General features: G+C 29.9%; 1 long non-coding RNA gene across 1 annotated transcript in view; it reads left to right on the top strand.

Moving 5' to 3' along the window:
• Positions 1-3,419: 3,419 nt before the first annotated feature.
• The window catches only part of LOC129940763 (uncharacterized), a 59,987-nt gene continuing 49,286 nt past the window's right edge, over positions 3,420-14,120 (top strand). Inside the window, exons 1-2 of the long non-coding RNA XR_008780750.1 lie at positions 3,420-3,566; positions 3,897-3,956. This is a non-coding gene — a long non-coding RNA (uncharacterized LOC129940763). The remainder of the gene's footprint in view (positions 3,567-3,896; positions 3,957-14,120) is intronic.

The raw sequence follows: 14,120 nt of genomic DNA, 5'->3' as shown, positions 1-14,120 counted from the left end.
TTTTATTTTTTGTAGTTTTAAATTTGTATGAAAATATTGAGTGTTGTATTTACTGTATAAACTGAATTTTGAAAACAATATTGTCTATAAGAAAGAAAAAGTTTAAATCCAATTTGTTTAAATTTTGGATAAATTATTGAATCGAAAACTAACTTTTACTAAGTTTTAGTAATGTTTATTTTTAGGTTTATATTTTTTGTAAAAAATAGATTCGAAATTTGACCCGATGTCAAAAAAGATATTTTTCGTCGCATAAAATTATTTCGAAGATAAAATTATTTTTTTTTCGTGAGATAATCGAGTTGAAATTGAAATTGAAAATTGAAAAAAAAAACAGTTATATGATGTTTTTAATTTTTACTAGTTTACACACGATCCCTATTGGGTTTTTCTTTTTTTTTAAGTCAACACCTTCACCTATTCACGAGATGTCGAGATTCGAATATCAATTTTTAACACTTTTGCATACTTATTTTTTGTAGATTTTAATTTTTATGAAAAAAAGGGAACTGTTGGATTTTTATAAAAAATTAACTGAATGTCGAAAACAATATTTTCTATATGACAAAATTTGTTTAACGCCAATGTCTTCGTAAGATATTTGAGGTGTTAACTATTTTTTGTTAGTATTTTTGATTTATAAAAAACATTATAACATTTAATTTAAGTCGCTAGCGTTATTCATTCGTGAGATATTTTATTGTACCCAAAATTTTAACTTTATTTAAAAATTAATTTTTTGAGAGTCCTTTCTGCATCTTTCTACTTTATTATCTATATAAAAAAAATTAAAGTCGATATCTCTACTGGTTCTTGACATATGATCCGGGACGGTCAGTCATATTGACGTATGGATGTATGGACGTGTGAACGTATGAACGTAAGTACCTACACATGCACACACTGATATCTCTCTGAAAATCTTTTATTTAGATTCTATAGACTTTGAAACACCGAAAAATTTTAAAATTTTTAATTCGCCAAATCAGACTGATTACATTAACATCCTATGGAAAGTAAATACAAAATTTGGTTTACCCTTGGTCCACCCAACAACGCTAGCAACTTCCATTCAATTTTATTTTATAAATTGTTAACTGCTTTAAGCTAAACAAAAATTATCAAACGTTTTTTATACATCAAAAAAACATGAAACAAAAATTTGTCACCTTAAAAATTTTGCGAACTAAAAATAATATACCTATCTAAAATTATTATATGCATCAAACAATATCGTTTTTGAAATGTGGTAAGGAAATAAAAGTAACAGTTTCTTACTAACCTAAAAAAATACTACTAAAAGTTGGTAAAAATTAAAATATTTGGGGAACCATAACAATATCTGAAATACATTTGGTTTCATCATATTTGTTCATCATTGTTGTTCAGTTTTACTAAATTTGTAGAGAAATCCAATTGACAACTTTTTTTCTAGAAACGAAAACACACAAAAAAAAAACAACTAAAAACTGATAACAAATTGTTTTCGACTCAGGTTTGTTGAAAACAATAAACATTTTTACTTACATAAAGTGTTGTTTTAATAGGTTGTACATTTTTTGGATGGATGAATGAGGATTTAATAGTGTAGGTTGCTTTCAAATCTCCGTTCGTGATTATAGCGTTCAAACACATTTTTGTGTGAAGTATTCTAAGTTGGTGTTTCTTACAAGTTAACCGCAAAGCACAAAGGCATACATATGTGCACCAACACTGACAACAGCAGCGCACCATATAAAGAAATAGATTGGTTTGAAAATCTACTTTTGTTAATAGATTTTAAGTCAAAAACAAATGTTTACCAGTTTAAGTTTAATGCCATTATCTCAAATTTTTGAAAAGATATTTGAGTCGAAAATCAATTTTTACCATGTTTTGTTAAATTTTCTTTTAAGTTTTTATTTTTTGTAAAAAAAACTGTCAATTCGATTTTTCTCCAAATTTTACTGAATATTCACAACAATATTTTTAAAAGACAAAAGTAATTTAAAGCCAATATCTCAACATTTTGAAAGATATTTGAGTCGAAAATCAATTTTTACCAACTTTTATTAATTTTTTTTTTATATTTTGATTTTTTGTAAAAGAAAATGTTTATTCGATTATTCTCAAAATTATACCGAATGTTACAAACAATATTTCTTATAAGATTAAATTTGATTTAAGTCATAATCTTAAATATTTGAAAAGATATTTGAGTCGAAATTCAATTTTTACTAACTTTGAGTAATGTTTTTAAAGTTTTTATTTTTATAAAAAAAAACTGTTAATTCAATTTTTCTCAAAACCTTACCTGATGTTAAAAATGTTATTTTTTGTTGCACAAAATTGTTTTGGAGTTGTATTCACGTTTTCAATACAATCATTCGAACTTCGTTAGATGTAATTTTGGATCTAAAAGATAAACACCTCAACTCTTTATCAAAATGGAGCCAAATATTTAAAAGCTTTTCAATTGAGGAAATTCCAAAAACATTCAAAATAATTTCCTTTGTCTTTAGTATTCCAAGCTCAAATTATTTTCCTGAAAGAGTATTTTCGCAAATGGTTCTAAAATGGACGGATGTAAGAAATAAATGCTCCTCTGAATTGATTAGAGGCGGATTGCTTACAACCTTTAACTTTTACTTTACCTGTTCAGAATTTAACAATTACATTAAAAACAATACTGATAGAATTAAATGTGCCAAAAGTTCCTTTAAATATTCTTAGTAATTTTGTCTAACATAAGGTTCTTATCTACATATGAATAATTTATGTACCCAATTACAAACATTATCTTATAATTTAAACTATATAATATTATAATTCAAACTATAATAATAATAAAGTTATTTTAAAGTAGAAGATTTTGTTTTTAAGATTCGTGAATGATTTTATTTTATTATTAATATACCTATGTAACTATGCAACGTAAAGTTTAAAACTGTATTTTATTAGCTTTTAATAAAAGAAGTTATTATTTTAATATAAATATACATGCATTTACTATTTTTTTTTTTGTTACGGGAAAAATGTTGAATTTCCGGGATTTCTCAGCATTTCTTATCTGACACATTTCATTTTTCTTTATAATTGTCACTATTTTTGGTCCCCATTGTAGAGAAACCATTCTTTTTTACGCTCCAAATATAATACATAATACATATATCCACGCACATGCCCCCATGATCTGGCAACCCTGTAACCTTGAAATCTGTTTCCAGGTCGACAGCCCCTATTAAAAAAAAGAGTCAGTTCAAGCAAATAGCTATATATATGGGACATTTTACTTTTAATATAAATGATAAAACAGTTTAAGAGTATACCTTCCATACCTACCTTCTGCCTTACCTTGCCTTTTACAATGTACATGTGACTTTCATTTACTTTTTTATATTTTTGTATATTTCTGTCAACAGGTTTGTATCGTACAGAAACGTGATTCTAGAATATTATATGCAATGAAATATGTAAGTCGAGGAGCTCGTGAGGACCGCGAGCCTTGGGTGGTGTTATCAAAGAGGTTGAATTACTTTCGTCATTGGAGTTTCCTTTTTTGGTGAATTTATGGTTTTCTTTTCAAGGTAAGTTACTTCTTTAAAGATGGATTTTTGTATACTTTATATTTTTACTTCATACTAACTGTCGTACAGTACATAAGTCAAGTACTTACGCATCATATATTGTTACAAACAATTCACATAAGTATTTTTGAAGTGTTATTGTGCTTAGAAAGTCATTCAGTTGAGCACCTATGTGCAAACATTTTGTGCTTGAACTTATATGAATATTTCCAGAATTTATAAGTTTCAAATGAACACAGACAATATTTTCATTTTTAATATTTTCAGTTTCTTTTCTGCAAGTGAAATTATGGTAGAAATGATTTTTTATTTATTTTTTGACTTTTTTAGATGAGGAGGACTTATTTATGACTTACTTTATGAGGTATCAGATATCACCTTCAACAAAGGGTAAGTTAGATGTAAAATGAAGAACATACAAATTAAAATATTTGTTTAGAGAGGTTCTTTTTCATTTACTAATACTAGATTTAGATACACTACATTGATAAAAATTAAAAGTTTTTTAAGTGATATTAGAGGTATTGCAGCTCAGTCTTAAACCGAGCTCTTTAGAAGATATTTTAAATAATGATTTTGCATCGGTGCTAAATAATTTTTACTTCTTGTGCTTTAATTTCTTTTTTTTAACCTTCTTTATAAAGTTGCAAAATAAACTTGAATCTAATAATAATGATATAGAAATTACTCGAACTAAAATTTCGGCAGAAGATGTTTTAACCTTTTGCTATGCAATCTGATGTTTACGTCGACATTAAATTTTTACCAAGTTTTAGTATTGTTTTTTTTAGGTTTTTATTTTTGTGAAAAACTGTCAATTCGTTTTTTCTCCAAATTTTACTGAATATTGAGAACAATATTTTCGATAAGTTAAAATTTGTTTGAAGCCAATATCTCAAATTTAAAAAAAAACTATTGAGTCTAAAACCAATTTTAACAACTTTTAGATATGGTTTTTTTTTAAATGGTAAATTCCATTTTTCTTAAAATTTTACCAGATGTCAAAAACGTTATTTATTGTTCCATACAATTATTTTGTAGATAAAATAATTTGTTGTTCGATATTCGAGTTGATAAATATTTAAAAAAAAAACCGTTAGGTGGAATTATTCCAAGAATATACTAGTCAACTCTGTAGCGTTATTGGTTTGTGACTCATTTTTCGTTACTTTTTTTTTTAAATTGCTATGGAAAAAACCCCCAATCGATTTTGTTAAGAGCCCTTTCTCTATTATCATCTATTTAACAAAATTTATTTGAAGTCAATATCTCTACTGGTTCTCTAGCGAACGTATGAACGTACGAACGGACGTACACGAGCACGTACAGACATCTCTCTAAATATCTCTAGGGACCTTGAAACTTCGAAAAATGTCCAAATTTTCAATTCGACAAACTGATACTTGAACGACACCAAAAGGAATATTTAAATATTCTGAATTATGATTTCCAAATAAATACTGAAAAGTTCTGTCTTTCATAAAACTTTGCATAATTTTGAACAAAAATGGAGGACATCTACACATTTTAATATAAAAGTTATTCAAATAGTGTCCCGATCGAAAACCAATTTATTGTTTTCGTTGTCCTTAATATTGTGTTATGTGATTAACTAAATAGTCCTTACCAATTTTTCAATATCTTGACTTTATTACTAAGCAAACTAACCGGTCATCCCAAAAGTCATACAATTGCTTGAACTTTAAATTGTTTTCGTCACTTCTGACCTCTAGAAATTTCTTCTAAAGAAATTACGCCAGATGTATTTGTTTGGAAAAAATCTACAGTAGTTATCGGGACCATTTTTATCAGACATCTTTTGCGTTTTTCCGTATAACAATGTGTCTACTTACAAAACTAAAATAAAAATGTTAAAAAATAATATCGAGGATTATTTGCAAAATATTGACCCAGCCTCGACACGTTTTTCAGATATGAGTTTGAATTTGGAGCAGTGCCACAGCAAATTATGAAAAAAAAACAATACGAAAATAAAAAGAAACATCGCTGGGTTTTTGACACAAGCAGTTGACTTTGAAAAGTGCTCCATAAAATTAGAAGATATGTCACACTACCATTTCCATTTCTGTTTTTAAAACCCCAAAGTCCTTACCGAAACTTCAAAAAGTTTTTAACTAAAACTTTATTTTGCAGAAAGTAGGAATATTTTCATTGAAAAGAAATTAAAACAAAAACAATTCAAATTAACTGGATTTAACGTAATTTTTGTAACAGATTTTATAATTGTTGTCTTTTTTAAGATTTAAGATTTTGCCCCTACTTTTTTGAAATAAGAATTTCTAATGTTCCCCGTTCAACACACCATAGGGTGTGTCTACACAGGAAACATTGTTTAAAAAAGGTTTCTGAAATGTCTGCTATTTGTTTAAAAACAATATTTCAGAAACATTTTGTGAATAAACAATATGATTTTTAAATCAATCGTTCTGAAATATTTATGATATTTTTCAAATCCGTATCTTGGCAAGAGTACGATAACTCAGATGACGAGATATTGTTAAAAAAAAAATTATGTTTTACTATGAGAGGGGGGTCTGTCTCCCCTCGTTTAAGCGGGTATCGCGATTTAAAAATGTAATTGCTTAAAATATATAAAATAGTTTAACAAAAAAACAGTTATACTTGCAAAACAATTCTTGTTTTTAACTGTTCTACACAAATCCGTCATTAAACTTTGTAGCGTAAGTTATCGTACTGTCATTCTTTGAAGCCTAAGTATTCCATAAGTTAAAGTTTAACTGACACTTGTATGTCAATTTTCTTCTGATGGGACAGTAATTCAATATTATTTTTGTTCACAAATATTTAGCTCGTCTCTTTACCCTTCATTAAAATAAAGTTAATAGATAAAAAAACATATATAATTGAATGCAAAAAATCGTAACCAACCCCCACAATTACACTATCGGCATTTTGATAGATTTTAATCAAAAATAAATTGATTTTTATTAACAAAGAAATTTAATCCATAAGCCAACAAAATATATTGAAGCTTACATCTCTTTATCGATTTTAAAGCCGCGTATGACAGCATCTATAGGGAAGAGCTCTACCGAGCAATGTCTAGTTTTGGCATCCCTGTCAAACTTATCCGTTTGTGCAGAATGACGATAAAGAATGCACGCTACTCTATCAAGGTCGGAAAAGATCTTACCGATGCATTTGATGTCAAAAAAGGTTTTAGACAAGGCACTGTCATGCGACTTCTTCAACATCGTTCTGGAAAGAATTGTGCAAAACTCAACCGTCAACACTAGAGGCACAATCTTGCAAAGGTCCATCCAATTACTCGGATACGCAGATGATATTGACATAATTGGAAGAACAAAGAGTGATGTCAGTGGAGCGTTTTTGAGCATTGCAACGGAAGCCAAGAAGATGGGTTTAGTGGTCAATGATGCCAAGACCAAGTATATGCTGTCATCAAAAAAAGACACTGAACAACGACGTCCTGGACAAAACGTCACCATGGACAGCTATAACTTTGAGGTAGTTAAGGACTTTGTCTACCTAGGCACCGCTTTCAATACAGACAACGACATAAGCTAAGAAGAAGAATAACTCTTGCAAATCGCTGCTTCTTTGGGCTTAGAAGGCAATTGAGAAGTAAAGTAAAAGTCCTCTCTCGAGCATCACCATCTATAAGACACTCATCATCCCGGTTCTCATTTATGGCCCTGAGGACAATGTCTAAGAAAGATGATAGCGTCTTAGGATGCTTCGAGAGAAAAATTCTTCGGGTGATTTTTGGTCCCGTACGCATAGATGGAGAATGGAGGAGAAGATATAACGACGAACTGTACAGGCTGTACAGCGACATTGACCTAGTTAGCAGAATTAAAGTCCAACGGCTTAGATGGCTAGGTCATGTAGAGTGGATGGACATCAACGCTCCAGCCCGGAAGGTCTTCGAATCCAATCCCGAGGGACGGCGCAGTAGAGGAAGACCGCGACTCAGGTGGCGCACCCAGGTGGGAGAGGACCTCAACCAACTTGGCGTGCGAAACTGGAGACAGCTAGCTAGGGACCGAGCTGGCTGGAGACGCTTGTTGGTTGAGGCCCAGGTCCGCCCGGACTGTAGCGCCACCTCAAGTAAGTAAGTAACTGTCGATGTTATTCCATAAATACCTTAAATATTTTTTTTATATATATTAACTTCAAATAGGCAGTTTTGTTAAATTTAAAATTTTGTCATTTTTCGACGTTTTCCCTAGATTCGAAATACAAGATTTTTAGAAAGATGTCTGTGAGTGCGTGTGTACGTACGTACGTACTTACCCTCGCCACGTTTTTTTCGTTGTCCATAGCTCAAGAACCAGTAGAGATATCGACTTCAAATAAATTCTGATATACAGATGATAATGCAGAGAGGGTTGTTATTTTACCATAGCAGTTTAAAAAAAAGTTAAAATTTTGGTTAAACCTTACGAACCAAAAACGCTAGAGACTTGAATTAAATTTTATGTAATATATTGTTACGTGACACCGAACAAATTTATTTTTGGAAAATCGAATTAACGGTTTTTTTTTAAAAATCTAAAAAACTGAAAAAGAAAACATGTTTCATCTCGAAAATTTTAAATATAAACAATAATTTTAGATCAAAAACAATTTTTTGCAACGACAAAAAACGTTTTTTACATCTGGTAAAATTTTGAGACAAATCAAATTGACAGTTTTTTTTATGAAAAATACAATCCTAAGAAAACAAATATTTTCAAAAATTTGAGATAATGGCGTCAACCTAATTTTATCTTATAGTTTTATACTAGATTTTCCAACTAAACTGTTTCTTGATTTGAAAAATATTATTGGTAATTTAAATTTTTTAAGAATAATTCAACTGACAACTTTTTTAACCTAACACGAAAACTTACAAACTTTTAAGCAAGACAAATGAGATGAGAAGTTATCAGTGTGGGTCTCATCACAGCCTCTTTTTTACTTGCGACATATAGGAACTATATGGCAAGTTTTGCATTCGTGCAAAATTTCGAACTCGAGATTTTAATCAAACATGATATTACGATGGTAGACAAGTCGAAAAAAGTGGGTCCCGCGATTCCGTCCGATCGGTTTTGTCTGTCTGTCCACGCTCCTACAGCCTAAACCATTTTGTCGATTGAGTTCAAACTTGGAAGTTAAGGTTTTGAGCAGATTCGCGTTAGGCGTTTTTTTCATTTTTTTTTTTAAGATCAAAACTAACAGTGGCCACCATACAATATTTTTGGTCAAAAAACGAAAATTCGAATTTTCTCAAAAACAAACTGATAGATTTTCTTTAAATTTTCTCTTAAAATTTATTTTTTAACTTGGCTTCTTTTAATAAGAAAAACAATTTTTTTTATTGCTCAGGAAAGGTACCGCTCATAGAACCGTTATTTTGTTTTTTAATTTTCTCACCAATTTATAAACCGATTTCAATAATTTTTTTTCTGAATAAGCTCTTATATTGATTTAACAATATTTGATTATCAAAAGTGCAATTTTTAATTGTTTGGGTTTTTAAAAAAAATATTGAATTTTATTTTTTCAAAATTCGATATCTCAAAAACGTTTCAACATTTTTTTACGAAATTCAAACGTATAGTGTATATTAACAATCTCTAAACAACTGCATTCCAAAAATATTTTTAGAACAAAATTGGAAAAATTTATATATAAAAAATTAATTTAAAAAAAAACCGCTCTAACGATTTTCATAAAAAAATTTTAAAAAATGAAATGTTTTTTTATTTATAAAATGGCATTTAAATTTTTGAAGACAAACTTATTTTTCGGGCGAAATTTTGAATCTTAAAATATTTTTTTTTTAATATTTTAACTGTGCATGAGCCCGAAAGAGCGCATTATTTTGACAAAAATGTAATTACATTCGTAGCTTTTATCTAAATTAGTGCATTTGGTACATATTTATGTATTTTTATAACTAAAATTATTGTAAATACCAACGATGGCTGCCCATGTAGCGCATCTGTATCGGATTAACGAATATGATATATTTGATCAACAGTCTATTTTAAAGTGTCTATCAAGAAGTATTATCTTGGTAACTTTGTATATGTGATTTTAAAATATTATTCTTTACGAATAAGGTTGTTTCACACATGATTTACTTGTCTTCGCCTATATAAAAAAATGAATACTTAGTACAAGTTAAAGAAACGGGCCAGAAAGAATATATGTATTTTCTTTAAGAATCACATTTTCAACGTATACACATTATACCTACTTATAAAGGTATTACGTACAACTTCTACAACTACTGCTTACGTGTCACTTCATAACTAAAATCCAAAACGCTCAAAAGCCTGACCTTAAACAACACATGAATAGCAATTTCTTGTACCTGTACGTATGATTGTTATTTTTTTAAACTTTAAGAAAATAAATAAACTGAACGTAAAAACTGCATGTTAGCGCTGAAAACTTATAGTAAAGAAGGAATGTAGTATGTACCTTTTAGCTACCAATAACATTCCTTCATTATCATCATAAACATGTCCTTATCTATCTATCTGCATAAAGCTAAGCACGCCAATGAACTATTCTTTATTCGTTTTAGACATCTACCTGCTACCTAACTACACAACCAATAGGCGATCGCTTTACAATTTAAACATTCATGGTCATGCCTCTTTCTTATCTTATTTATTTCCCATCCTGATTCTTCTAATATGAAATTACAATAAAGCTATCTAAAGGAAAAAAGCTTTTAAGGAACAAGTTGAATCTATATCGAACGCATCGTAGCTTTATACATAATAGAAACCATTTTTCATATACAAAGATCGTACCGAAGTAAAAGCAGACTTATGAATGTAAATAAAAACAAATATCGGTAAAAGATCCTAAACAGCTGACGTAAGAATGCAAAAGTTTGTTTCATCCCCTTATTAGATACAATATTAAGCCATTTTGTTTTTTATATAAAGTGCATTGATATAAATAAAACAAAAACAAATTCATCAACCTTCATATGGAAGCTCTTTATGTGAAAATATATACAAGGATAGACTCAAGTAGAATGAAGGAAATTGTGTAGACTTTTTGGGTCGAAAATTAATTATCTCCCTTATTCTGCTGGATGCTTATGGGAATGGAAATAATATTTTTCTCGCGCTCCCGCTGAATTTCTCCACTTTCGATACTAACGCCACGCCAACGACTCTGCATCTGGTCGCCCTAAAAGTTTCTGCTCATGAGAGTACTATATGGTTTTCATATACAAAGATCGTGCGGTTTTTTGACAATTCAAATGGCATTTATACTTTGAAGCCAAACTTATTTTATAGGAATATTTTTAAATCTCATATAAGTACTTTTTTAAACAGACTCTTTGCATACAGGAGCAAGTTCGTGCGACCCAGTCGTGCATTTTATTTATTATGGGTTGTCTTATTAATATGGGACCTTCGGTTCAGCAGTAGAATATCTTCAAAAGCGAAGAGTATAGTACATAGGTAACTCCATTTTCATAATATTTTTGGCGATCTAAAGGTAAACCTCATTAACTTCAGACAAAGGTATTCAACAAAATAAGATTCAAATAATAATGCTGCTTATCCCAAAAATGTAAGTTTTTGCACGAAATTTTTGGAGGAATTGAAGAATAAGACCACAATTGACAAAATTAACGAGTTTTTTTATCTGATTTCCTCTTAACTTTTATTTTCTAATAAATGTAATAAAGTCTAAAAACCAAAACCATGCACAGAAGTGACAGGCTAATTAAAAATTTAAATTACTTAATGAGAGTTTTATTAAAGGTTAGTTATATCTCCATAGGTATGGTGTTTAAAAGTTTTACAATAAATATGTCAGAAGGTTTTTAGCTGACTAAAGGGACGTTGCAATACTGCCAACTACACAAATTCCCTTGAAACATGTCGTGGTTTTTACTTCATCACCTTATTCACACCATGACCTGCCATCAATGTTTTGAGAAAATTATGGTTCATATGACCTAAATGTACATCACATCAGGAAATAAAATTGGTAGCTATAGAAATTTGTAGAACATAATGGGAACAACATGTTCTACATTGACTACTAACATACTGACTTAATATCGATGGATTTAGTCAGTGTTTTGGAGCTGTTTAAATTACAGTCATTTTTGTAAACACCACATCACCTAAACAGGGGTTTTTCTTGTTCTTTATTGGGTTGTTGTGGGGAAGCATTTAAGTATCGACTTCGTTGATGCAGCATTTCTAATCATTTCATATGATGACATGGAATGCACGTTCTCATAGCTCCTGACCTTATTTGGAATGCAAGTAATAGGTACATGTTTGTTTTGTGTTACAACAATTCCGGAAATGCAGGTAATTTGGTACCGTTCTGTTCTACTCTTTCGAAACAGTATCAAAATTCCTTGTTAAAAATTCCTCCTATAGTCGGAGATAATATTTTATTTTTTGTTTAACAGAGTTTGACAAAATTTACAATTTAAATTTGGTTTTGGACTTCATTTTGTAAAATTAATGTTTCATTTAACGTAACTCATTAAATTTGTGTATTTTTTTAGGGATATCAAACCAGACAATATTCTTTCAGATGATGCTGGTGAGTTAAAATCAAGCAACATTTTGTTAAATTGCTCCTCCTATTCCTGCTGTTCTTCTACTTTCATTTTTATTTTAAAGAATTTATGTCAGTAGAATTTATTACGTAAAAGAGTTAAAAAAGTTTAACGATGTCGTCGTCGCTCGTCATCATCGTTATAACACTTGACGATGTAATGGGCCTTCCTTCTAAATTTCTAAAGTCACCCCCCATGCGACGGTTCAACTTTGTGTGAGATTTGTTTTAAACTTGTAAAGGGATATAAAACAGATTTGAGGGTTAAGTTTAAGATTTTTTTTTAACTGCACCAATTTAATTGGACTATGAATTTGTTAACAAACGAAAAGTTTGTTTTTATTTTTAATTTGCTATTTTTTTTTTATTAAATCCATTTTAAATGTGACCAAATATCCTTAAACTTCTACAAAACTGCTATATAAAATTGCTAAGAAAAAGTTAAAAATTTAATTTATTTAAATATTCATTTTGAACATTTTAAATTAAATGTTTTTTTTTTTTGTTTGGAAGAAGAGAATTCAACTTATAAGTAGTTTTATTAATATTTAGCAAATAAATTGCTATTCCAAATTTTAAACCATTTTGCGGTTTCAAAAGTAAATGTAAGAAAGAGGCTGGGGTGGGACCCACATTGATAACTTGCCATCCCGTCTGTCGATTTGTCTTGCTTAAAAGTTTGTAGGTTAAAAAAAAACCGTCAATTAGATTTTTCTCAAAATGTTACTAAATGTTGACAGCAATATTTTTTAAAACATAAAAGTAGTTAAAAGCCAATGTCCCAAGGTTAGGTTAGGTTATAGTGTCTGTCCAAGATGGAAACGGACACACTTAGGTCAGATTAATGGTCCATTGTGATACCACATAAATCTTGAGGCTTCCTCCTTAGTTCAATGGAACCAGTTTGAGTCCCTTACGCAACGTCAGAAGCTGATTATACCAAAATGATTTAGATCGTTTAGATCGTTAAAGAAGAATTTTCCTAGGTAATTTTTGCGTTTTCGAGCCAGATCAGGGTGTAGAGAAGATGAAGAACTGTTTCTTCCTCTTCCTCGTCCATATAGCTTCTTCAAAAGTCATTTGAGAATACACCTAGTCTCGTGGCGTGCATTCCAATGTCTCAAAGTTTTGAAAAATTTTCAAAACAATTTTTCATATAAGTTAAAATTAATTAAAAGCCCTTATCTCAAATTTTTGAAAACATATTTGAGTCGCAAATCATTTTTTTTTACCAAATTCTTTTAATTTTTTTGTTTACCTTTTTTATTTTTTGAAAAAAAAATGTCAATTCGATTTTTCTCAAAAATTTACTGAATGTTGAAAAAATATTTTTTATAAGATACAATTGATTTTTGAAAAGCTGTATTTGATATTTGAGTCGGAAATCAATTTTTACCAACTTTTAGTAATGATTTTATTTTTGTAAGAAAATCTGTGAATTCGATTTTTCTCAAAATTTTACCAGATTTCAAAAACGTTATTCTTCGGTGCACAAAATTATTTTGAATACTTTCTCCACTGCTACCCACTTCACCATGGAGTCTTGTTCGCTACTAGATCTGTATCTTGCCAGAAATTTTAGTTATGCTTTACAGCCAGCTTTTAGCACCAGGTTCATCAACTATTTTTTCAATACCGAGACTTCGAAAACTTAAACACATCTGAGTTAGGGCATGATTTTGACTTCGTAGAATGGAACTCACTCTACCGTATGCAAAATGTAAATGATGAAGTCAGGTTTTTAGGGCATAACGTCAATCAGCTTTTTGAGAGTCATGTTCCTATTAAAACCCTTCTCGTTAGGCATACGGCTCCACCTTGGCTGAATAGTGACATCTCTGTTCTGATGTCATGACGAGATGTAGCCTACAGTCAATTGAGACGTTATAAACTGGAATACGTCCAGAAATTGTATTGCAGACTGCGTAATCACGTTATCGTAATGGT

This window comes from Eupeodes corollae, chromosome 1 (genome assembly GCF_945859685.1).
Source record: "Eupeodes corollae chromosome 1, idEupCoro1.1, whole genome shotgun sequence".
Taxonomy (NCBI): Eukaryota; Metazoa; Arthropoda; class Insecta; order Diptera; family Syrphidae; genus Eupeodes; species Eupeodes corollae.
The sequence above is the reverse complement of the archived record's forward strand: the minus strand, read 5'-3'. Positions and strand labels throughout refer to the sequence as shown.